Genomic DNA, 25,596 nt, shown 5'->3' with positions numbered 1-25,596 from the left:
GATGGTATTCGTTAAGGCCTTACTGTGCATCAAGCACTGTTGTAAACCCTGGGGTGGCTTCAGTCAGATCAGACCCAATCCCATATGGTCCTCACAATCTAAGGAGAACTGATATTGAAACCCCATTTTACAGCTAGGGGAATTGAGGCCCCAAGAAATTAAGTGACTTGCCTACGGTCACACAACGGGCAAGCGGAGAGCTGGAATTCAAATCCAGGTCCTCCGACTCCCAGGCATGCACTTTTCGCACTAGGCCACACTACTTCTCTGTCTGTGTGCAGTATCCTGTTTACTCTGGAAAGGATTGCCATGTTGCATGTAAAGTATCTATGACTTGTACAGTGTAATTTGGAAGATTAACCATATTTTTGGAAGAAGCTGTTGGTTGACCATTCTCAAACTATTCTGAAGTCATAAATTCATAATTGCCCGGATTTGGGCATCATTTGTGGAAAGAAATGTCACATTCAAATGTTCACAATGCGACTCTCCCTCAATCTTCCTTCGAGGTTTCTTAGATGTTCAAGAAAAGAAGTGAATTGAGGCTAATAATGTCGACCTCCCAGGGATTTAAAAATTGACTGTAAAGAGGTTTTAATGAAAATATGTAAATGTAATATTGGTGGAGCTACAATAGAAACTATGAAAGACTAGAACAGGCGAAAAATGGGCAGGTCATCCTGGATGATATACGTGTTTGCTTAATGAAACTCACGGTTCACTGAAGATCTTTTTATTGTTACTTGCCTTGAAGTGGCACATACAAAAATGTGATTGAGACTTTTGAGGGTGTGACCTTCAGTGGGAAGCTCTTTTTAATGGAAGCCGCTTTTAAGCCCCAATTTATTTGATGATGGACCCTTTCTAAATTGGCAAGTTTTGCGGGTGTGTGTTTTGCTTTAAAAATAATAAACAAATTAATGTTTCAGAAAGCCTCAGATAGACTGAATCAGCTGGAACTGATTTAGTTTTATGGATAATTACATAATTAGTGGGGTTTAAAGAAAGCACAAACCTTACTCTGTACTTGATGGACTGAAACTGCTGTGAAGAAAATTTGTAATTACATAATCAGTACACTATTTGTATCAATAACCTTATCAAAATTCCTTAAAGTGGTCATTTGCAACAAATAGCATTAAAAATTTCAGTATGTCAGCCATTATCCTATTGAATTTATGTTCAACAAGTGACTTGAATTTTTAAAGCTGAGCACAGATGATTCATCTCCTTTAAAAAGCCTAGACTTTGTCCCTAGTAAGAATTGTGTTTCCTTATGTGTCTCTGGGAGAGTCTAGTGGAATTAAAAGGCATGATCCTTGCCCTCAAGGAATTTACAGTCTAGCATTGTCGTCGTATCATCATCATCATCATCATCAACTACACATTTATTGAGCACCCACTAGATTTAGGATACTTGTAACCGCCGAAGGGTTATAGAGGAGGAAGGAAACATGGGTGTTTGCCCTCAAAGATGTTAAATTCAAAAGAGGAAAACAGGACAAACATAAATGAAAATAAGCTAATAAAACTAAAGTACCAGAGATATTTTAGCACCTGCATCACCAGCCGCAGCTGTTCAGAGATGTAGATGTTTGTGCTGAGGGGGTTTCTGGAGAGCTTGGGGTCACGTGGGCTTGATCTAGAAAGATTCCTTTATGGAAATGAGTTTTGGGAAGTATTCTGAAAACAGGTTTTGAAAGCCATAGAGAGAAAGCACGCAGAGAAGAGGTGGGAAGTACATTTTAGACTGGAATAAGGCACTCAGCTCTTTCCCTCTTACCTTTCTTCGCTCCTTTCCCAGTCTAACCCAGCCCACACACTTTGCTCCTCTAACACCGAGCTACTTCCTGTGCTTCGATATCATCTCTCTCATCGTCTTGGTCACGCCGTTCCTTCTGCCTGGAACTCCCATAACCTTCACATCCAACAGACCACTGCTCTCCCCATCTTCACAGCCCTTCTAAAACTGTAACTCCTCCAGGAAACCCTCCCTGGCTCCATTTAGACTGAGCTCGTAGCAGGCAGGGAATGTGTCTGCCAACTCTGTTACATTGTACTCTCCCAAGCACTTACTACAGTGCTCTGCATACAGTAAGAACTCAATAAATAATGACTGATTGATTGATAACCTCACATCTATTCTTCCTTCTGTGTCACCTACGCACTTTAGTTCATACCCTCTAAGCATTTTGATACTCATCCCGTCCCTGCAGAACTTAGGTACATATTTTTTGTCCTTGGTTGCTTCCCTGACCTGTAATTTATTTTAATGTCTAGCTAGATTGGAAGCTCCTCAAGGACAGGAGAACATATATTCCAACTCTATTGTACTCTTTCAAGTGTTAAAACAGTACTGCACATACAATAAACACTTAATAAATATCATTGATTGGAAGATTGTGCGGTGGGGTCAGGTGAGGTGTGTGAGGAGAAGGCATAATTAGGTGCCCAAAGGTTGAACAGAGGATTAGGGAATGGATTGTAAATTGATATAAATATGGGTCCTCACTCTGTCTTGCTGGGGTGAATTTTCTCCAAAGGATTTATTTTCAGTAGCCAGAACCATTTCACGGAAGTGCCATATTGTCTCCTATCAAATAATCAGTTCCATAGGGTAAGACAGTCCATGAAATAAATGCATGTTAGTTGGTTAGGTTGATTTTGTCTTTCGCTGTCGTATTTATTGAGTGCTTACTGTGTGCAGAGCACTGTACTAAGCCCTTACGTAAGTATTGGTGGCTTATTAGCACTAATTACCTGGGCTTTGCTTTCTCTGCCAGTGTAGCAAGATGTAATAGATCGGATATTTTCAAGAAACAGATAGGCAGTCATCATTTTGGGTGGGTTCAAAGGAATTCTCATTCAACCTCCATAAAATTATGGAGCCCATTACTGACCCCCTTTCCATCCTCAACTCCCTGAATTTACAGGTACAAATTTACATTTACTGTGTTTGCCTTTTCTTCCCTATTAGATTACATGCTCTTTGAAAATAGGCCGTAGGTCCATCACTAGAGACACCACAGTGCTCTGCACACAGTAAGTGCTCAATAAATACGATTGACTGACTGACTGACCAGTCCACTCAGTTTGACCGTAACATGAGTTTTAAGTACAAGTTTTGGTTATAACATTTTTTAAGAACTTAGGAAACGTGTCCGAGGCAACACCGGGTATGTTTGGATACAACACCGTACAGTGTTAGAAGAAATCGTTTGTGTGCATATGAACAGGTTTGGAATGGGTGAGTTTTTCGTAATGCAAGGTTTTACAGGAATCAATCAACAATCAATCGTATTTATTGAGCACTTACTGAGAGCAGAGAACTGTGCTAAGCACTTGGGAGAGTACAATATAACAGAGTTGGTAGAGGCATTCCCTGCCCACACTGAGCTTACAGTTTAGAGGGTGCTAACAGTCCAAAGGAATGCTACACTTTCCTTAGTTGAGAACTGGGTGAATAGTTTTTGCCCCAGCCGACAGTGTAAACATAGCATACGGATTCAAAGCAGAATTATGAATGAAAGAAAAGAGTGGTTTCAGACTTGGTATTTAGTACCTATTAGAGTGCCCATTGTGGAAATCAGAATTACATTTGGCATACCCCAGGATCGATTTCTCTGTGGGGAGTGCATTGTTTATCTTGTTGGAGCTGAGAAAGAGACGAGTTGAATGGAGGAAGAAAATAGAGAACTTAGTTGCTCCCATTAAGATGGAGTTCAGCTAGCAAACTCATTAAGTAAGGCCCTGAGGCAGTTCTCCAGTGCTGCTCCTGAAACATAAGTATTGCAAACATCTTTGCATCATTATCACAAATGACCTTGAAGAGAACCAGAGACCTCATAACTTTGAATCCATTGCATTGATGATTGAGGGAAAACTTTGATTTTTCTTTTCTTTTTAGACAATCAGAGCCTCACACTCTTTTTATTTCAGATACATATTCATAAATCCATCAATCAGTGATATTTATAGAGCATTTACAGTGTGCAGAGCACTATATTAACCATTTGGCAGACACATTTCCTGCCCGTAAGGTGCTTACAGTCAATCAATGAATCGTATTTATTGAGCGTTTACTGTGTGCAGAGCATTTTACGAAGCGCTTGGAAGAGTACAGTATAATGGAGTTGGTGGACAAATTCCCTGCCCACAATGAGCTAGTGGTTTGTTAAGGGAAGTAAGTTGGCCCTTTCTGACATTTTCTGATCTCAATGATTTCCATACCAGTGAGCATACCACTGGGAGGAAGGGCGAGGCACTAAGAGGTTCATGTTTCAAAGAATGGAAAACTATGCATTTTTTCCCTTATTGAGTTCCATGTTGTGATGTCATTATTTTTCCAGCTTTGTTTCCATTCCACATTCCTTATAAGGGATTTTTTACTGAGCTTTCATGGTGCACGAGTGTAGATTGAGCTAGAACAGCAGTTCTGTTCTGACCACACAGTAATAGTAAGAAGATGATGAGGAAAAAGATGAAAAAGATTCATTTTTCTTATTGCTTATTATTTTTACTCTACTTTTATGTGTCAAAGCACTGTGCTAAGGACTAGGGATGATGCAGAGCAGTCAGATGATTCACCATTCCAGAGTTCACAGATTAATCTGGTCCTTTTCTGGGTCCAACTTCCAGGCACTTAAATTTCAAATTTTTATATGCAGATTAACTTTTTTTTCTTTCTCTTATAATATTTCCCCAGTTGGGAAGAAGCCTAAAAGCACTTATGTTACTTTTTCTTTTTAGAACTTCTCTTTCCAGATTTCGTGCTTGTCTTCTGTATTTGTCTGTTTACATACGATGATACCCAGAGACAAGACTGTGAAGTGAGTTCAAAAAATACTAGCTGATGTACAGTTAAAATATGAGATATGACTAAGGCTAGAAATGACAGGGCAGTAAGGTCTTTTCATTGTAGGGCAACCAGAAATATCTTGGTAAATAGGCAATCAGCTGGCCTTGGCTAGTTCTCCTCAATTAGTTGATTAACCTCTTGTCTTGTGGGCAGCTTCATTTTGAAGGCCCTCTTGAGAATTTATCTTAAAATGCTTAACTTACTTCAAAACCCTTTCACAGTGTTTTTTTTCTACCTCATATATTTCTAGATTTTCTGTGTCATTTTAAAAAGCAGATTCATTAAGAAGGCACAGAAACTGAAATCAATGGGCTGGTTCTTTTATTTATTTAATAGGATCCCTTTCTTGCTAAAAATAAAGGGAGAAAATTCACCAATTTTTATAAAGACCATAAGTGATATAAGGGGTTCAGGAAGAAGTATTCATAGGCAGGGATTTATCTATGGTTAGCTCTGCAGGTGAAAACTCACACGAGTCATAAGTAATGTAAAATCAAAATCTTTTGATTTTATGAATTCAGCTAGAAGAACTGGCTTTTGAAAATTCTCCAGTGCTTCCGATGTCCTTTGCCTTAAAATATGGCCATGTCTCCTATACACTGAAAAAGTCATCATCATCATCCTTACCATGTGTTTAAATGTAGTAAGCACTAGGGTAGAGACCACGTAATCAGGTTGGGTAGAGTCGTTGTGCCACCTGGGGCTCACATTTAAGTAGGAGGGAGAACAGGTATTGACTCCCCATTTTACAGATGAGGAAATTGAGTCACAGAGAAGTTAAGCGATTTAGCCAAGCAGGGGACGGTGCTGGGATTTAAACCCAAGTCCTGACTTGCAGGCCTACGCTCTTTCCACGAGGTCACACTGCCTCTCCCCATCGCACCCACTAGATAGCACCTCATCTCCTGTTCTTGCCTATACTACTCAAATAAATAGTATATAGCCTCTGCCTCCATTTCTTCTTCAAATATTCTTTTCAGTCAGAGTTGGGATAGCTCTTAATATGGTTCCCAGTCACCTCCTTGACCATCCTGCTCTTATTGGCATGGTAAGCAATCTTCTACCCCTAGAGGCTCTCTCCAGCTGTGATAAATGCTATTGATTGATTATTGACTATTTGAATTCTCTCTCAGTAACCTCCTACATTCAGTCTTCCTCCACCCTGTCATTTCTTCCTCAATGGTATTTTTTAGTTCTGTTTTTTTGGCTTTGCCTTTTTAATCACTAGCTGGGTTTAAGCCATAATCACCTCCGAGCAAGATTACAACAGCCTTTATTCTTGGTCTCCTGCCTCGATTGCCTTTTTTTCTTCAGTTGCACAAATCAGTTTTTAAAATGTCAGTCTTTTTTGTTTCTGGATTGTAATAGAAGTTCCAGACCGTGGTTTCATTCATTCGTTCAATCGTATTTATTGAGCATTTACTGTGTGCAGAGCACTGTACTAAGCACTTGGGAAAGTGCAATGCAATAATAAACAGTGATATTCCCTGCCCACAACAAGCTTACAGTCTGGGGGGGAGACAGACATCAATATATATAAATAAAATTAAAGATATGTACATAAATGCTGTGGGGCTGGGAGGGGGAAGAGCAAAGGGAGCAAGTCAGGTCAGTGCAGAATGTAATGGGAGATGAGGAAAAGTGGGGATTAGTCTGGGAAGACCTCTTGAAGATGTGCCTTCAATAAAACTTTGAGAGGGGTTGGGGAGAGAGAGTAATTTTCTGTCAGATTCGAGGAGGGAGGGCATTCCAGGCCAGACACAGGACGTGGGCTAGGGGTTGGCGGTGAGGCAGGCGAGATCGAGGCACAGTGAGAAGGTTAGCACTAGAGCAGCAAAATGTGTGGGCTGGGCTGTGGAAGGAGAGAAGCGATGTGAGGTTGGAGGGGCAAGGTGAAGGAGTGGTTTAAACCAACGTGAGGAGTTTATGTTTGATATGGAGGTGGATGGGCAACCACTGGAGGGTTTTGAGGAGAGGGTAGAACGTGTCCTGAATGTATATGTTGTAAAGTGATCTGGGCAGCAGAGTAAAGTATGAATTGGATTGGGGAGAGGCAGAAGGTTGTCTAAAACTGAGCTCCTTATCTTCCCTCCCAAACCCTGTCCTCTCCCTGACTTCCCCGTCACTGTGGACGGCACTACCATCCTTCCCGTCTCGCAGGCCCGCAGCCTTGATGTCATCCTTGACTCAGCTCTCTCATTCACCCCACACATCCAATCCGTCACCAACATCTGCTGATCTCACCTTCACAACATCGCCGAGATCCGCCCTTTCCTCTCTATCCAAACTGCTAGCGTGCTGGTACAAGCTCTCATAATATCCCGACTGGATTACTGTGTCAGCCTCCTCTCGGATCTCCCTTCCTCCTGTCTCTGCCCGCTCCAGTCTATTCTTCATTGCCCTGCCCGGATCATCTTCCTACAGAAACGCTCTGGCCATGTCATTCCCCTCCTCAAAAACCTCCAGTGATTGCCTATCAACCTCCTCACAAAACTCCTCACTCTTGGCTTCAAAGCTCTCCATCCCCTTACCCCCTCCTACCTCACTTCCCTTCTCTCTTTCTGCTGCCCACCCTGTATGCTCCGCTCCTCTGCCGCTCACCTCCTCACTGTCCCCCGTTCACGCCTATCCCTCCGTCGACCCCTGGACCACATCCTACCACTGTCCTGGAATGCCCTCCGTCCTCATTTCCGCCAAACTATCTTCCCCTCTTCAAAGCCCTTCTGAAGGCTCACCTCCTCCAGGAAGCCTTCCCAGACTGACCCCCCCTTTTCCCTGTGCTCCCCCTCCCCCCCGCTCTTCCCCCTTCCCCTCAGCACTGTGCTCATTTGTATATATTATTTATTACCCTATTTATTTTGTTAATGAGGTGTATATCTCCTTGCTTCTATTTATCTTGATGATGTCTTGTTTTGTTTTGTTCTGTTTTGCTTTGCTGTCTGTCTCCCCCGTTTAGACTGTGAACCCGTCATTGGGCAGAGATTGTCTCTATCTGTTGCCGAATTGTACATTCCAAGCGCGTAGTACAGTGCTCTGCACATAGTAATCGCTCAATAAATACTGTTGAATGAATGAATGAATGAATGAATGAGGTCAGCAAGGAGGCTGATGCAGTAATCAAGGCGGGATAGGATGAGTGATTGTATTAACGTGGTGGCGGTTTGGGTGGAAAAGAAAGGGTGGATTTTAGCGATGTGAAGGTGAGACCGACAGGATTTGGTGACGGATTGAATATGTGGGTTGAATGTCAGAGAAGAGTCAAGGACAATGCCAAGGATACGGGCTCGTGAGACAGGAAGGGTGGCGGTGCCATCTACAGTGATGGGAAAGTCTCGGGGAGGACAGGGTTTGTGTGGGAAGATAAGGAGCTCTGTTTTGGAGCTGTGTTTCAAATCATCTGGCTCCCTCAAAATTAGCTGCCTACGTGTCTTCCCCCCTCCATTTTATGCTTCCCATTTATCCTGATTTAATCTTTTAACTATTCCCCACACTTGACTCTCCTGATACAGACCCATTGCTCATGCTATTTCTCCCACAAAAATGTTGCCTTAAATCTGCTTCACCAAACTGCTTCCTATTTCTGCCACAGAAAATGCAGTAATTACATCCTACCAACAATTTCCTTCAAAGTACTCTTAAAAGCCTACTTTTTCATGGGGCATTTCTCTTATTAAAATTCCCATCTCTCCGGTCATGCCATTCAGCGTGGCGTAGTGGATAGAGCACGGGCCTGGGAGTCAGAAGGTCGTGGGTTCTAATTCCGGCTTTGCCACTTGTCTGCTCTGTGACCTTGGGCAAGTCACGTCACTTCTCTGTGCCTCAGTTACCTCATCTGTAAAATGGGGATTGAGACTGGGAGTCCCAAGGGGGACAGAGACTGTGTCCAACCCGATTTGCTGGTATCCATCCCAGGGCTTAATGCGTAATCATCCCGCCCCTCCTACTGAACCTCTCCGATCTCCTTCTACAGCTCAGCTTGCGAACCTCACTCCCCCAGTGCCAGTTTGCTTACTGTGCTCGATCCCATCCATTTTGCTGCCGATCCCTTTTCCACATGCTCTCTGTAGCCTGGAACTCCCTCTTCCTCCATATATGCCAGACCACCTTTCTTCCCACCTTCAAAGCCATATTAAGGTCACTTCTCCTCCAGGAAGCCTTCCCCAATTAAACCCTCTTTTCCCTTGCTCCCTTTCCCCTTTGTGTCGTCTGTGCACTTTTAGCTATATTCTTTGAGCATCTGGTGTTCACCCCACCCTCAGCCCCATGACACTTTTGTACATATTTGTAAATTACATCAATGTCTGTCTCCCCCTCTAGAGTGTAAGCTCATTGAGAATAGGGAACATGTCTATTATTACCTCTATTTATATTATTCATTCATTCAATAGTATTTCTTGAGCACTTACTATGTGCAGAGCACTGTACTAAGCGCTTGGAATGTACAAATCGGTAACAGATAGAGACAGTTCCTGCCCTTTGACGAGCTTACAGTCTAATCGGGGGATATATTATACTCTCCCAAGTGTTTCATACAGTGCTCTGCACACAGTAAGCACACAATATATACCATTCATTGATCGTGGGCCTAGGCCTTGTGGTCATAGAGGAATTTGGACAGTACTGCCGATTTGCAAACCTGTAGTTTAATCTGAAGCCTGATGCTGTGTTATCAGCACACTCTGATAGAGTCAGAGTGTGGGAGTATAAAGTATATAGGACAACTATATATATATACATATAAATATGAATAATATGCATATTTCCTTAGCACCTACAGTACTAGGCTGCTGTAGTGCATTTTCCAAGCGTAGTGAATTTTCTCATGTTATCATGCCCCATTTACTCTCCATACCTAAAGTACCTTCCCTTGATGCAAAAATTGATGCTCTCAACACTACCCTCCCTACTCAACGCATCAAACTCCCCACTGTCTTTGCCGATTTCGTACCGCTAACCCACAGCCCTGGAACTCCTTACCATAGCACTTAATCAACTTGCTCCCTCCTAGTTGCCTCATTGATTTCCTCCTCTAACTAACAAAGAACATTGACTTTGCTCCTCTAACACCTTACTGTACCTTTATCTCTTCTATCCTGCCACTGACCCCTTGACCGTGTGCTGCTTCTGCCCCGGAACTCCCTCCTCTTTATATCCAAGAGTCATTTTCCCCACCTTCACAGCCTTACTGAAAGCCTCTCTCCTCTAAGAAGCCTTCCCCGACTAGGTCCTCATTTCCTCTTCTCCCACTCCCTTCTGTGTTACCGTTGCATTTTGATTTGTATCGTATGTATGCATCCATAATTTATTTTAATGTCTTCCTCTCCGCTACCTAGACTGTAAGCTCCTTGTGGGCAGGGAAGGTGTCTACGGACTCAGTTATATTGTACTCTTCCAAGCATCTAGTACAGTGCTCTGCACCCAGTATGTGCTCAATAAGTACAATTGATTGATTAGTGCAATGTAGAGCTCATTGCAAATTGCACATTCAGGCAAGTCGAAGTAGCAGGGAGTCTTGCATGTTGCTCTTTATTAAGAGGGAAAGTCTAAGGATGGAGAAAATGAATCATCTTAATATATATAAATAGCTTGTTTTCAAAGATGATGCTTAATATCTGTGATTAGCACATTTGAATGTATTTACACATTAACTTAAGTAAGGATGTTTGAAGTAAAGCTTACAAACAGTTCAGACAAGGTAAATTCCCTACTGTTTTCTGTAGTTCCACTGTTCTACCCTAAAGCAACAATGTTGTAGATAATATCACGAGAACATAAGCAGTGCCAAGGTGGGTGAGACTAAATGGTCTTTCTGACCCAGTACTTTGAGGAGCAGCATGGTCTATTGGAAAGAATCCTGGTTGTCAGGGGAGCTGGGGTCAAATTCCAACTCCACCACTTACCTGCTGTCTGACCTTGGGCAAGTTACTTCACTCCTTTGGGCCTCAGTTTCCTCATCTGTAAAATGGGGGTTCAATACCAGTTCTCCCTCCTACTTTGAGTCCCATGTGGATTAGGGGCTGTGCATGAACTTTTATCTACCCCAGCGCTTAGAAGAGTGCTTGACACAGAATACACACTTAACAAATATCATAATAATAATAGTAATCACAGAGGCAGCAGAATGCTTGAGAAATGATATGTTGGGTGCCTTGCTTTTTTATGGTATTTGTTAAGCACTTGCTATGTGCCAGATACGTACTCAGTAATAATAATAATAATAATGGTGGTATTTGTTAAGTGCTTACTATGTGCAAAGCACTGTTCTAAGCGCTGGGGGGATACAGGGTGATCAGATCGTCCCACGTGGGGCTCACAGTTTTAATCCCCATTTTACAGATGAGGTATCTGAGGCCCAGAGAAGTTAAGTGACTTGCCCAAAGTCACACAGCTAGCAAGCGGCAGAGCCAGGGGTCGAACCCATGACCTCTGACTCCGAAGCCCAGGCTCCTTTCCACTGAGCCACGCAGTTCAAGCTAATCAGGTTGGATGCAATCCGTGTTCCACATAGGGCTCACAGTCTTAATCCCCATTTTTCAGATGAGGTAACCGAGGCAAGGAGAAGTTAAGTGACGCTTCCATGATCACACAGCAGACGAGTGGTAGAGCCGGGATTAGAATCCTGATCCTTCTGACTCCCAAGCCCGTGCTCTACCCATTAGGCCACGCTGCTTCCTCCCTATCCAGCCACGTGGATCATTTAAGGTTGGAGCTAAGGGAAGATCCGTATGGCTGGATCTATCTTCCTTCAGCTCCAACCTTAAATATCAGCCATCCTAACAAAAACGATGCAACATTGTATGCATGCAAAGGTTGTTCTTTGTTAGGCTTAGGTTCTTTCCATTTGCAGGGCCTTTTGCTGCATTTCAAATCTATCTGCCTTCTTGGCCTCCTCCTTTTTCAAAAGTCTGTACTCAAGGACAGGAAGCCCTCTCCCGATTGCTATAAACAAACCTGTTCTATCTACCGCTGCTGTCTCCCAGTGGTCTGCTGTTGTACCACTTTCTTTACAGCTGTGCTTCACTCTGTGTTCAAAATATTTCTTCTGCTTGCTTATCCTCCATTTCAGTTCATCAGTAGAGCAATTTTTGGGGTACCCTGGGTACCATTCTCCTCAAACGTCCTCTCGGTAACCTTTCTTAGACTTGTCGTCCAAGAATTTATTCAATCCCTCCTTGAACCGACTGGATATTTTCTGCCTGCAGAATTTCCTGTGGTCAAGAGTTCTTTATCACTAGCTGTTGTGAGAATGGCAGAAGCTATTGCCACTGAGCAGGGTAAATGGTACCGAGAAATACTCATCACAGCGCTGCGGAATCAGGCAAAGCATGTGAGGAGATTGGGTCATAACAGGACACCAAGAAGCTGCTGTTCGTCAAGTTGAAATGGGGCGGGGAAAGCGGAAGAAACATTTTAAAGATATATCAGCGAATCGGGGATTGTGGCAAGAAAGCTACACAGCAGAGTTGGGGGTGCTGGCAATTAGGAGGAATGCCGTTCTCTTCAGAGAGAGGCTTCAGGCATATCGAGATACTAAGAAACTGTTGAAAGTGCCCGACACCATTCTGCAGGCACGGAGTGACATTGCAGAGGCTGTGAGATGGCCTACGGCTATATAAGAGGTGCCTGGATTCTATTCCTGACTCCGCCGCTTGCCCGCTGTGACCTTAGGCGAGTCACTTAACGTCTCTGTGCCGCAGTTTCCTCAACTGCAAAATGGGGATTCAGTACCTCTTCTCCTTCTGAATGCGCTCCATGAGAGAGTCCCACATGAGATTGGGAATGTATCTAGCCTGATAAATCTGTATCATTGGGACTGTGTCTACCCCAGCACTTAGAACGGTGCTTGACACATAACGAGCACTTAACAAATACTATAAAAAAATAAAGAGAGGGTTGGGGGGCAGGAGGACACTTCCTGAAAAGTGGGAATCAGGGATTCCTGGAGATCAGTCATGGGGCTCTAGAGCCAACTGCAGAGGAGAATGAGAGTCACGTCTAGGGCTAGGGAGTTGTGTATGAGGAACTCCTCTGGAGAAGACAGAAAAACATTAGGAAACTGGGAATCTCTAAGGAAGCAGTGAGCCCTTGTTACTCCATCCCTTTCCTTAGTTTAATGTGGATGTTCCTCTCAATAGATGTGGAAACTTTAGGGCAGGAGTGAATGCTTTTCGAAGTTCAAATCATGCTTGGGTATCGGGCCAGTAGTTTCTCAGTTTCTTCAGTGTGCTTCTAACAGTGGGTTGGTGGACAAAGATGAAGTGGGACAGCCTTTTCCGAGGATACACATTCATTCATTCATTCATTCAATAGTATTTATTGAGCGCTTACTATGTGCAGAGCACTGTATTAAGTGCTTGGAATGTACACATCGGTAACAGATAGAGACAGTCCCTGCCCTTTGACGGGCTTACAGCCTAATCGGGGGAGACGGACAGACAAGAACAATAGCAATAAATAGAATCAAGATATTCCCACTGTTGGCTTCACTCTGCCACTGATCTCTGCTGTCACTAGGGTCTTGATGTCACCTCAGATTCTAGGGATCAGGACTGATGTGGGAAGCTGATTCCCAGCTGTTTTTCCAGGCGTAGATTAATCTTAGACTTATATTGTACTCTCCCAAGTGCTAGTGCTTTGCGCACGGCAAGTGCTCAATGAATACGACTGAATGAATGAACACCTTGAAGATGGGGACCTTATACTGTGTCAGCCTTCTCTCTGATCTCCCTTCCTCCTCTCTCGCCCCGCTCCAGTCTTTTCTTCACTCCGCTGCCCGGCTCATCTTCCTGCAGAAACGATCTGGGCATGTCACTCCCCTTCTTAAACAACTCCAGTGGTTGCCTATCGACCTCCGCTCCAAACAAAAACTCCTCACTCTAGGCTTCGAGGCTCTACATCACCTTGCCCCTTCCTACCTCTCCTCCCTTCTCTCTACCGCCCACCCTGCACGCTCCGCTCCTCCGCCGCCCACCTCCTCACCGAGTCCCGGTCTCGCCTATCCCGCCGTCGACCCCTGGGCCACGTCCTCCCGCGGTCCTGGAACGCCCTCCCTCCTCACCTCCGCCAAACTGATTCTCTTCCCCTGTTCAAAACCCTACTTAAAACTCACCTCCTCCAAGAGGCGTTCCCAGACTGAGCTCCTCTTCTCCCTCTACTCGCTCTAACACCCCCCCTTCACCTCTCCGCAGCTAAACCCTCTTTTCCCCCCATTTTCCTCTGCTCCTCCCCCTCTCCCTTGCCATCCCCTCAGCACTGTACTCGTCTGCTCAACTGTATATATTTTCATTACCCTATTTATTTTGTTAATGAAATGTACATCGCCTCGATTCTATTTAGTTGCCATTGTTTTTACGAGATGTTCTTCCCCTTGACTCTATTTATTTATTGCCATTGTTCTTGTCTGTCCGTCTCCCCCGATTAGACTGTAAGCCCATCAAACGGCAGGGACTGTCTCTATCTGTTGCCGACTTGTTCATTCCAAGCGCTTAGTACAGTGCTCTGCACATAGTAAGCGCTCAATAAATACTATTGAATGAATGAATGAATGAATGAATCTCTTGTTACTATTTTTCTTTTCTCCTCCCCTATCACCCCTTTAATCTGTGAGCTCCTTGCAGGCATGGAGTGTGTCTACCAACTCTATAGTATTGTACCCTCCCAAGCACTTAGTACAGAGCTTTGCATACAATGAGTACTCAATAAATACCATTGATTGAATTTTTGTGTGTGTGTGTTTCCCCAAACACCCAATGTGGTGCTGCAAACAGTTATTTTCAAAAATACTGTTGGTGATGATGTCTACCTTTCACTTTCTCTCCCTCTCAATTTTCCACCCTCCAATCCCAGGTGAAACGCCAAATTGGGAAAAGTGTTTCCAGTGTGCCCATTTTAGCACCACTTGGCTCTGGGAGAAAAGTTAGGTAGATGGAAAAGAAGAAAGAAATTTACAGATTTAACTTTTTACCAAGGGACCCTTTTCTTTCTGAAGCACGACACTTATAGCTGAAGACGCATCAGAGTTCATTATAAATTTCATTTTCGGTGCTCGAAATTTAGAGGTTGCTATCTTTGACTTGTGAGAAAAATGGATTTGCCATGTTTCTCCTAATTTTGATTCCTTTTTGTATCGGGATATGTTTGAAGTGACATCGGTGGTAAACAAGAATACTATTAAATGATAGGAAGATGACTTTTATCTGTGCAAATCTGATGGAGGGACCAAGAAGTGTATGCAAAATTGGTAAAATTTGCCTGGGTACCTTTTTATCTGGAAGTGAGAGAATAGCACTGTCTTCCCCGATTGTACTAGGCCACAAATAGACAATCAGGTGCAACCCCATGAGACAACCCGGTTTGGAAGGCAGGTGTTGGTATTTCTCTTAGACAATCGAGTAGTGGCTAACCAAATTCTGGGTATACACGTGAACCAGAGGTGTTTGGGTGGTGAGTGTAATTTAGCCCAATGGCCTTCCTTGTGTGATCAAGAAATATACAACTATTGTCCCCATATGCTTATATCTTTCTCACACAGACACCCCCCCCCCCACTCACTCCGTGGTTGGCCCCATTGCAAGGCATTATTATTACAGCGTGCACTAACCGTCGGCTGAGTGAGTACTACAGCATTTGCAGGGCAGGACTGAGCTCCTCCTAATTCCCAGGTGAATCCCCTCAGGTCTCCCAGGTTAGGACAGCTCTACTTTAGCTCAGCCCAGCCCACACCTTGGCTCTTGTCTTGTGGCCCATGGAAGGGAAGGCAGGACAGCTACAGTCAGGAAGTGACGATGGTGGCCGGGGGACCGGAGAGAGTGAGGCTATTGAGGTGGCATTAACCTGCTCTAACTACTCAATATTGGGAAAATATTTAAGTCACAGATTTTTTTTTTTTCCAAAGGAAAACGACCCCATTTTTGTCTTCATTATCTGGAGCCCGAAGTAAGCAACAGGAATCCATAGTGTTAAAATGCCCGTTCTCAAAGACTTAAGAATCTAAAAAAAGAATCTATTATTTGAGTTTATCATTTAAATTTATAGTGCCTTTGCACCTACATACATCTTTGCAATTAATCTTTCATTTAATTTCTTTCCAATAGTCAATGTGTTACTTAAAGTTATGTTGTGTATACATCAGCCAGGAAAATCTCCAGATTCATTAAGTTGAGAGTGATTTTGATGTTTTGTTGCAAAATAAATCCATAACTGTATTTATAGCATCATAGTTGTGTACCAGCAAATCTTTAACGTTAGCATTCTGTTTCTTAGATTAATTTTGAATGACAGACAAACATTTCCCAGGCTAACTGGCAATCAATAACAATACCAGGAGTACTGATGCGTGTTTTCATGCTTAATTGTTTGCTTTTGTCAGGAAAAAAATTGCATAACTACTTTCTAAGGAGTTAATTCAGGGAAATTCTCAAAGTGAAACCTGGAAGACAGAAGGTTTGCCTGCAGTGTTTGCTTTTGTAATTCTCGTTAGACTCGATCTTTTGGGAATTGTGTTGTTTATTATTGCTAATAATAATAACAGTTTAGATGTGGAATACACATTTTCATTTGAGGCAGCAAAGAACTGTTTTTCTCATTCTACAGAGAGGGAATTTTTTTAGAGATGTTAATTTGCCAAAGGTCTCACAGTTGCCAGCTCTGAAATGGAACCTGTGACCTGATGTTTAGAGTCCTGCTGCTCTAACTAGGAGCTAAGACGCCCCATCTTCAATATTGAACACTGGCGTTATAGAAGTTATTTACGGAAGTGACTCATGACCGAAGAATGTTCAGTTTAACCTGCTTCCTCCAAAAATGACTTGCTACTGTATGTGTAGCTACTGTAGCTACTGTATTTTTCAATGACCCTCAATAACAGTCAACATTTTAAGATTTCTCCAAGAAGAGTTGGAGGGATATCGAAGCTTGGGACATACTAAACACAATGGCGCACATTAATATAGATGCCTAAAGATGCCTCAAGTGCTTAGTACAGTGCTCTCCACACAGTAAGTGCTCAGTAAATACGAATGAATGAATAAAGAGGGCCAGAAACTCATTGTTAGGAAAATGCCCCCAACCACCCATCACCACCACCATAACTAGCCTTCAAATTATTTTCTGTTGTCCTGAGTTTATTTTGGGCATCTAAGCAGTAAAAAAACAATGCTGCTGTGGTAGTGCTTTGTGGTAAGGCATAGGATTTCCAATCAGACATTTCTCTGAAAAGAGTTTTTCTAATATGGAACACCGTGTATCATTTGGTCTGAGTAGACATACTAGGTCAAGTATTCAAGGCTAGATTTCCGTGTGTGAAAAGGATACAAGCGTAATTGATTTGCCCACACTGTTTCTATCTTGGAGAACTCACAAAATGATCTAAAGATCTTTTTTTTTTTGTAATAGTAAAAAGTCACCTATGGTGCCTTTCATCTAGGATCTCAGAGTATTTCACAAGCATTCAAACTCGAATCTCCCCTTCCTGCCTGAGTCTAATTTGCTCTCCCTGGGGCCCTGCATGCTCATGTTAAGAGTGATTCTCCCCTTACAGCAAGCATCTTTGTCTGTGTTCTGGAGATTCTCTCACGGCAATAACAACCAAGGTTTGCACCCAGAAGTAGCTTGTGCACCAGGCGTAGCCCTCCCCAACACTATTTTTGAGGTGGGTTTGAGTGCCCAGACCTAAACAATCTTTGAATGCATACTTTTTTCAGCACACTGCACTAAGCAGTTGGAACGGGACAGTGGGGATAGTAGATGTGATCCCTGCCCTAAATAAGCTTTGGAGCCTAGATGGGGAGAGATACACCAAAATAAGTTGGTAGAAGGGAGAAGCAAAAGAGTTTAAAGATATGTAGATATGTGCCTAAGTGTTGTAGTGGGGAGACGGGGAGGTGAGTGACCAAAGGCTTAGGAAATGCAGATACGCTCAAATGGCAGTAGAGGGGAGATAGGCTAGGGAGATGAGAGATGGGGAGAACTCTAAATTTTTTTTTATATATTTAAGCGCTTACTATGTGCCAGGCACAGTACTAAACACTGTGGGGTAAATATAAGTTGATAAGGTCGGACACGGTCCGTGTCTCAGGTGGGGCTCACAGAGTTAATCCCCATTTTACAAGATGAGGTAACAGACCCAGTGACGTGACTTGCCCAAGGTCACATAGCAGAGCAGTGGTGGATCCAGGATTAGAATCCAGGTCCTTCTGACTCCCAGGCCCGTACTCTGTCCTCCAGACCAAGCTGTTTCTACCCATCACCATCGGTATGCTCTTCCCGCCTGTTGATATCATCATCCGTCTGGCCTGCAGGATTCGTGTTGAAGAGCATGTGGGGAGAAGAGCCAGGGAACCACCGATTCAAGGGGAGGGAGCATGAAGCTCCAGCCGCCTTAGTACATTGCATCACCAGGTCTACCGAGGTGGGAAGGGAGGGAGAGTGGAAGATCAGGAGGGCTGTGCCTTAGGTGCAAACATTTTTAGTCATGGTCCTTCCCCCATCCACCTCCCTCTCTGGCTTGTACTCGAGGTACAGCTCATGACTACACCCAATTCTTCCCAGTTTTCTCCTCGATTACCTCTATCCCCTTTCCGATTTGACAACAGGCAAAAATCCCATCATGTTCAGTTGGTTAGACCGGCCTCCCCGACTCTCCTCAATGAAGCATGCATTCAGGAGTACAGTTAGAATAGGTCTGCCTTGTGTAAATGCCTTGTTTGTCTTTTTTTTTTTTTCAGTCATCAGGGGAATCCATCAGTTGTCTCATTGAGTTGCTGGGATAGATCGAAAGTATCAATAGCCCACTTTTTGCCCATGAATAATAATAATAATTGTGGTATTTCTTAAGCGCTTATTATGTGCCAGACACTATTCCAAGTGCTCGGGTAGATACAAGGTCATTGGGTCAGACACGGTCCCTGGCCCACATAGGGCTCACTGTCCTAATCCCTATTTTCCAGGTGAGGTTACTGAGGCCCAGAGAAGTGAAGTGACTTGCCCAACATTACACAGGAGACATGTGGCAGACTGGAATTAGAACCCAGGTCCTTCCAACTCCCAGGCCCCTGTTCTACCCCCTAAGCCATGCTACTTCTCCAGTGAATATAAAGCTGGACCTGGGGAAATTGAGTTGCTGTAAGTTCAGACTCAACAGAGCAAAGCCAGGAATAGAGTGCATCTTTTTGCCTCCACATGTGCTTGTCTGATCCTCACAGGCCACACCTGAGAAATTGTCTGGCACCCACCACTGGGCCGTTTCTGGGGAGCCTGTGGCACCTTATGGCACCCCAACCACGTACCTCTAGACGCTTCCCTTCACCTTGGCCTTCTGACAACAGAAAGAACTATAACTACATCTGCAGAAATTTTAAACAGTCCTCTGAGGAAACCATCTGACAAAAAGTACAATATTTTTAGAAATAGATGTGTGAATGCACCTGTTCATACTCACAGCAGTGCACAGAAAATATTCCAAACCCACTCCGTCTGGTGAAATGGTTGTTTTTCTAGATTATTTGACTATTTAACAACAGCCAAGGGATAAGCAGATGAACCAATATTTTCATTTTGAAATGAGAGAGACATCCTACCAGCATGACAAGACAAGGAGAGACATATTATGCTCAAGGGGAGGGAAAGAGAGATGGTAGTGTCTTCCTTCCTGGCCTCATTTGAAGATTCCTGCAATGGAATATTGTGAGGAGTGTGGAGATGTGAAAGCTCTGAGTGCTTTAGAAGGAAATTATTTGATTTATGTCATGTAATTTGTTCTCACTAGTATTTCTCTCCTTCCCTCTCTCTCTCTCTCTCTCTCTCTCTCTCTCTCTCTCTCTCTCTCTCTCCCCCATCACCTCTCTTCTCTCCCAGGAGTGTCCCTGTCTTGCTCCTTCTCCCAAACCCTATTTATTTTCCTAGCACAGATAGTAGTCATATTTTGTCTTGAGGCAGAAATCCAGGGTCTATTTCCATACTCTTGTCTGTTTGCCCCACTAGTCAGCCTCCCTAAAGGCCAATGCATGAAATCACAAAGGAGTTGAAGGGCTGATATGAGATGGGAGATGATACTAGTCTTAAAATAGTGTTATGTTCCTTTCCCAGACTTCCACGTCAAATGTTCAGGTGGGTTTTAGGGTTAGACAACACGTGGGATGAGAAATTATGCAGGAGGGGAGGGAGTGCAAACCAAAGAACCCCAGATTTTCCCAAAATTTTTAAATTTGAAACCATCACAAAGAATATAATTGAAACTAAAGATGGCAGCTCTCAAGTAGAGATAATTAACACTTGCTAATTGCATCATAATACTGATAAACTCAATGAATAATCCAAGTTGATTTGATACTGGGCAAAAAGTAATTCTCTTTGTCACCTTTTAATTTATGAAAATATCCAGTCATTTTTGAAAAGAATGAATTGAGCTGTTAAGTTGCTAATAGCCTTTACCGAGTGTTTACTTCATAAAATGTGACTCAAAGATAATAATAATGATTATATATCATAAAATATTACTTATAGTAAAGATGACTATCATGTTAAAGAAAAAAACTTTTTGAACTCACCCGCTAATAAATCTTAATGATGAATGGGAATGCAGTACATTGCCTGAATCTCATTTGTGCCCAAGAGCAGAGATTGAGAATGTTTTTGCTGTTACGTTATCTGCGTGTCCATTTCTTCAAGGAGAAGATTCTATTTGGATCTGTCTAGGTGAAGTTCCCATCCATGCCACACTGGGTTGACTAGGCATAAATTTAGGGCTCTCTTCCTGCCACTTGGAAGAAACTCATTTTTGGGGCCAGGGAGTAATAATAGTAATAAATAGTAGCAGTATTTGTTGGGTGTAGGGCACACTGTGGTAGGGGCTTGGGAAGTCCTAAATGAAGAAAGATAACAATTTCCATCCACAAGGCATTTTCACCCTAATGGGGGAGGCAAACTGGCAGGAGAGGACATGCGACTGCAGGAATAAAGTGCTGCTGCCCCTCCTCTTCCCTTTCCTCCTCCTCTTCCTCCTCTCCCTCATCGTCCCCCTTTCTCCAGCTCCTGCTTCTCCTCTCCCTCTTTCTTCTCCTCCTGCACTTTCTCCTCTTCTCTTTCCCTTGTCCACTGTTTCTTCGAGGCTTCCGGTGTGATGGTGGTGGGCACAGAGCCGACTTTCCAGAAACTTCCAGAATCATTCAGCCAATTGGATTTATTGAGTTTTTACTGTGTGCAGAGCACTGTACTGAGTGCCTGGGAGAGTACAGAATAACACTCTGTGGGCGTGGAAATGGCAGCAGCATAGAGAAGGAGGTGGATGCAGAGGAAAGGCCCAGTTATTTAGAAGCAGCAGCAGTGGGGAAGGGGAGAGGTAAATATTATCTTCATTACCCTATTTATTTTGTTAATGAGATGTACATCACCTTGATTCTATTTATTTGCTATTGTTTTAATGAGATGTTCTTCCCCTTGATTCTATTTATTGCCATTGTTCTTGTCTGTCTGTCTCCCCCGATTAGACTGTAAGCCTGTCAAAGGGCAGGGACTGTCTCTATCTGTTACCGATTTGTATATTCCAAGCGCTTAGTACAGTGCTCTGCACATAGTAAGTGCTCAATAAATGCTATTGAATGAATGAATGAATTTCTACGTTACGTGTATTTTCTCTCAGTGTCTCTGAGCAGTTGTAGGCATATCTGACTTTATGAATGTACACAGGACTATGTATCTGTGGGTGTGTGTGTCTGTATAGCTAACAATGTGTGTCAATGGTGTGTCTGCGTGTTTCTGACTGCCTCCTGGGTCTACACGTATGTGAGTCTGTAATCCCTCCCTCATCCATGTCCACCTCCACCCAATCTATTTCTCCTCTCTCTCTTTTTAAAAATGGTATTGGTTAAGCACTATGTAGTGGGGTAGATACAAGCTGTTCAGGTTGGACACGGTCCCTATCCCAAATAGTGTTCACAATCTTAATCCCCGTTTTACAGCTGAGGTAACTGAGGCACAGAGTAGTGAAATGACTTACCCGAAGTCACACAACAGATATGTGGTGGAGTTGGGATTAGAACCCAGGTCCTTCTGATTCCCAGGCCCATGACCACCAGACCACACTGCTTCTCTTTGAATACGTATTACTCTGGCTGTCTTTCACTCTGTGGCCTTTTCTCTGGATCTCTATATCATTGACTCTCCTGTCTTTTGACCCTACCTTCTTTTCCATTTATTCTGTGGAAAATCAGTTTACTTTGCAACTGAGACACCAGTACAGCTTGCTTCAGGTCTCCATTTGGGGGATTTCTGGCAGACTCAGGGTATGAGGGCCATCGGTAAGAGGTTGGGCCAGATGTTGCAGTATGGACCTAGTAGGCAGCTGGACTGGTCAACCCAATCTCATCTTCAGCCTCTATCCGCCTCCAGCCTCCCGAAGCAGTTCCGAGTCCTCCAAGATTCAGTCTCTTTGAGGCCTGCAACCCCCAGATGGTTTCAGCTGCCCTGAAACAAAGGGAGGTTATTATACCATACCAGATCTTCATTTACTCTGGCTCTGGGATTAGCAGAAAACACAATATCTTCCTTGATTGCTTGCGATTTAACCTTCTTCATTTTAAGATCATTTTTGATTTTTCCCCTGCAACTTTCTTCACAGGTGTTTTCTTGAAAATGATTTAAAATATGTCAATAGCGTGGTGAATTTCTGTTTTACAAACTCCATCCTTTGAGAAAAAAGTTGCATTTTGTTTTGCAATGATTAGGAATATACAGCCATATGTTAAACACTGCATTTTCATCTTAGTCATAGTCGCAATTACTAAGAATTTACTGGGCACAGAGCACTGTACTACTTGCTGGGAGAGAATACAGAGGTGAGAAGTAGACATGGTCCCTATCCTTCGTGGGGTTATGCAGACAACTCTCCTCACATGTTGCAGCAGTCAAGAATCTTGAGTGATTGATTGGTAATAGGAAGAATGAGTAGTATTTAAGGAGTGCTTACTCTTCACTAAATTCTTGGGAAAGTCCAATACAATCCCTGCTCTCAAGGAGTTTCCAGTCTACTGGAAGGGGTATGTCTCCACCTCTTCAGATGTTATAAGCACACTGACTCAGTTCACCTCTATAGTCTTGTTTTCTCTCTTCTGTCCCACACAACCCCAGTAACGAATTTACACGACCGGTAAAATACCATAGGATCTTGAACATAGTATAAGGAAAGCAAAACTGGAAATTTAGAGTGAAAGGAAGCAAGATTGGATAATTATTTTATGGAATTAATGAACACTTGAAGGTGTTTGTGTTGATTCCAGGGGAAAGGGCACGGACCTGGGAGTCAGAATTGTCCTATCTTATGCTGTCGAGTTGTCTCCGACCCATAGTGAAGCCTTGGCCACCCAGAATGCCCCTCCTCTGTCTGCCATTGTTCTGGTAGTGCATCCATAGAGTTTTCTTGGTGAAAATATGAAAGTAGTTTAACACTGCCTTCTTCCACGCGGTAAACTTGAGTCTCCGCTCTCGATTCTCTTCCATGCCGCTGTTGCCCAGCACAGTAGAGTTTTGACTTGTAACAGGTTGCTTTCCAATCTCTAGCCACTGCCCAAGCTAGGAATGGAATGGATATGTCCCTGCTTGACTCTCCCTCCTGTAGTTGAGACTGGTAGAGTACTGGAAACTCTCCAGGTGCAACCCTGATGGGGCGGGGAATCAGAATTCGTGGGTTCTAATCCTGGCTTTGCCGCTTGCCTACTCAGTGTCTTTGGCCAATTCCCTTAATTTCTTCTCAGTGCCTCAGCTACCTCATGAGTAAAATGGGGGTAAAACATCCATTCTCTTTCTCTTAGACTGTGAGCCCCATGTGGGATAGGAACTTTATCTGCTTTACTTATGCTGTGTCAACTCCAGTGCTTGGTACAGCGATTGGCACATAGTAAACGTTTAAGTATTGCCCTAATTATTATTTATGATTTTATTGCAGGTTTTGACTCCTTTTAGAACTGAGAGATTCTTTAGTGGTGGAGCAGGGTGTGTTCGCTGCTTTCTTTAGTTTCCCCCAAATTAAAAACTGCACCTGTCGAGGAGCTTTTCCTGGACAAGGACAACCACATCCCAGACTGAGCCCCTCTTTTCCCTCTGCTCCTCCCCCTTCCCCTCCCCTCAGATAAGCCCCCTTTCTCTCTGCTCCCCCTCCCCTCCCCACCCCACCCTCTGCTCCTCCCCCTACCCCGCCCCTCAGCACTGTGCTCATTTGTATATATTATTTATTACCCTATTTATTTTGTTAATGAGGTGTACATCCCCTTGATTCTATTCATCTTGATAATGTTGTATTGTTTTTGTTTTGTTCTGTTTTGTTCTGCTGTCAGTCTCCCCTGATTAGACTGTGAGCCCGTCATTGGGCAGGGATTGTCTCTATCTGTTGCCAAATTGTACATTCCACGTGCTTAGTACAGTGCTCTGCACATACTAAGCGCTCAGTAAATGCTATTGAATGAATGAATATATTGTGTTTTTTTGGAATTAGGCAGGCCTCTTCAAGAAACCCTTCTGTATGGATGGACCACAGGGCCTCTTTTTCTTCTTGTAATCTGCCTCCCCAGCTGAGTCATAACCAGAACCTAGCCATATCAAGCATTTAGTACAGCGCTTGGTGCCCAGTGAGTAATTCATAAATACCCACACTACTGCAGGACAGCATAAGTCCTTTCCAATTGCTTTAGATGAAATTTTCAAAATTTTAATTTTCTTACAAATAGGAATACATTTTTAGTCCTCTAAAATAAAAATCTAGTATTATGATTAAAGACATTAAGGTAAAGACCTTGAGTGAAGCTTAGCAACGAGCTTGAGATCTCATTTTTCCCTGAAAGAAGCATTTATAAATCAAAATCAAAGGTCATGTAATATGGATGAATTAATGGTAAATTATCAATGTGTTTAGAAAGTTATTTTCGTAATTGTTCAAATTTAAAACTAAAAAAAATTGCAATTAAAGGGTCCAGGCCATCTTAAATTATAGTACTGTAGCTCTTCAAACAAGCCTTAGCCAAACTTAAAATAGAGCTCTGTCAGAAAGGTCACAGTTTCAGCCGCTCTGCAGTTATGAGTGCATTTTGAAGCAAACCAAAAATCATAGCAAATCTAATTTTGATTAAGTACAAATTTAGCTTGATGTCGGCACTAAGTCCTTCCGTATAGGAGAAGGTGAAGCTATTTGTATCAGAGGAACCAATTACTGCTTAGGCAAAGTTAACTGATCTCTTCCTGGGCTATGAAGACTGATTAATGGTTTAGTTCATCGTTGCTGATTAGTCCCAGCTCAGGTGGCTATCATAGGTGAATCAATTGTGTTATCAATATAGAATAATATAATAATGGGCAGATTAGGACGGTAGGTGATGGGAGTTCGCGTTCACGTAATTGCCGATGTGGAGAGGTTTCCCTTTGGCTGTATCTCAGAATCGTCCAGATTTTCGTTTATCTAAGGAACGGATCTGGCCACCAACTTCTATTTCCAAGGCAAAATCGATCAATCAGTGCCGGTTTTGAGCACCTGTTTGAAGAGCATTTAGTAATCCTCGACCTTTCTCTCTCATTCAACTCTTGTATTTAGTCTATCACCAAATTCTGTCACAGCTTCCTTCACAGTCTTGCCTGTTTTGGTGCCAACCCCTTAGTTACGCTATTCCTCTGGCCTGGGTCCCTTTGTATCTGACAGACCATCACTGTCCCCATCTTCAAAGGCCTTCTAAAACCATATCTCCTCCAAGAGATCTTCT

The 25,596-nt window shown here is 43.2% G+C and overlaps 1 protein-coding gene and 1 non-coding gene across 2 annotated transcripts in view; one reads left to right on the top strand and one right to left on the bottom strand.

Moving 5' to 3' along the window:
- ATG10 (autophagy related 10) overlaps positions 1 to 25,596 on the top strand; it is a 192,561-nt gene that overhangs the window by 51,131 nt on the left and 115,834 nt on the right. The gene's annotated exons all lie outside the window — the stretch shown is intronic.
- LOC114817714 lies at positions 23,381 to 23,518 on the bottom strand. The gene has a single exon (XR_003765575.1). It is a non-coding gene; the product is annotated as a small nucleolar RNA SNORA7 (small nucleolar RNA).

Source organism: Ornithorhynchus anatinus, chromosome 1 (assembly GCF_004115215.2).
Source record: "Ornithorhynchus anatinus isolate Pmale09 chromosome 1, mOrnAna1.pri.v4, whole genome shotgun sequence".
Classification (NCBI taxonomy): Eukaryota; Metazoa; Chordata; class Mammalia; order Monotremata; family Ornithorhynchidae; genus Ornithorhynchus; species Ornithorhynchus anatinus.
Note: the sequence above shows the minus strand (reverse complement) of the source record. Positions and strands in the feature narration are given on the sequence as shown.